The sequence below is a fragment of the Limulus polyphemus genome, unplaced genomic scaffold (assembly GCF_000517525.1).
Source record: "Limulus polyphemus unplaced genomic scaffold, Limulus_polyphemus-2.1.2 Scaffold1242, whole genome shotgun sequence".
In the NCBI taxonomy this organism is placed as follows: Eukaryota; Metazoa; Arthropoda; class Merostomata; order Xiphosura; family Limulidae; genus Limulus; species Limulus polyphemus.
This window is the reverse complement of record NW_013666852.1, coordinates 6,549-7,839: the sequence shown is the minus strand read 5'-3', so window position 1 is coordinate 7,839 and position 1,291 is coordinate 6,549.

Below are 1,291 nucleotides of genomic sequence, written 5' to 3'. Positions count from 1 at the left end.
ACTCGGATAACTGGCAACAATTAGGCTGGTAATTCACTCGGATAACTGGTAACAATTAAGATGGTAATTCACTCGGATAACTGGTAACAATTAAGATGGTAATTCACTCGGATAACTGGTAACAATTAAGATGGTGATTTACTCGGATAACTGGTAACAATTAAGATGGTAATTCACTCGGATAACTGGTAACAATTAAGATGGTAATTCACTCGGATAACTGGTAACAATTAGGCTGGCATGTACAGGAAACGTATTTTCTTATATTGGAGGTGTTCTGCACGTGCACAAAATTAGTAACGGATTCTAATTTTTCATATTCTAATGCGCCCCCTCACGTCACATTAGGTCCGGTTAGTGGTAATAGGGTTTAAGACAGAAATTAAAACATTTAAACTATGGCCTAACAAGATAATTCATGCGGTAGTGTTTTAGCCATCTGCCCATTGCAGGAAGTTGAACCTCGGATTTTAGCGCTCTCATTCTCAAAAATTACAGCTGACCCACCTAGGGGTCACAGATGTCAGAAAACTAAACATGTTTCGTTTGAACCACATTTTCATATCTTCTGTGGGACTACAAACTCCTGAAGACATCATAACACAAAATATCGTATTCTGGACATCAGAGGGCGTGCAAAGTACTTCTTATTCTGAATAATCGCTCAAAACTAGAGCTACACAAGGGCTATCCGCACTAATCTTCTCTATGAAAAAAAGGTCACCGCCAGTTCTTGAGCTACTCTGATCCAATAGTGGGATTTGACCATCAAAGAAATCCCTAAATTGCGGAGCGCGACTTCCTTGGATCCACTAAGTAACACCCATCCCTCTAGAAATCATATTTAGTGAAATTTCCAGTTAACGCTCGAAGAAGTTAAGAATATAAGATCTTTTGATAATATTATTCAGATTAGTTTCTTCTCAGAAACATTTAAATATCCTAAGCTGTAACAGATCACAAGCTACAAATCCACGGACGAAATACACAATTTAGTTTCAGCCGATAAACTGAGTTTAAATCAAGAACACGGCGACAATATGTTGATGTCTTGTGAGATGAAAACTGGCGCCAATAGCATACGTCTCTCAATAGTTCAGTTATTGTTATTCAAAGAATCCGATTACTAGTCAACATTCAAGTTCAAATAGATTTTAATAAAACCTTCTCTACCCGAGTAAATTACCAGTTTTAATTGTTACCAGTTATCCGAGTGAATTACCATCTTAATTGTTACCAGTTATCCGAGTGAATTACCATTTCATAATTAAGGCTTAATAAAAGAAGTGTC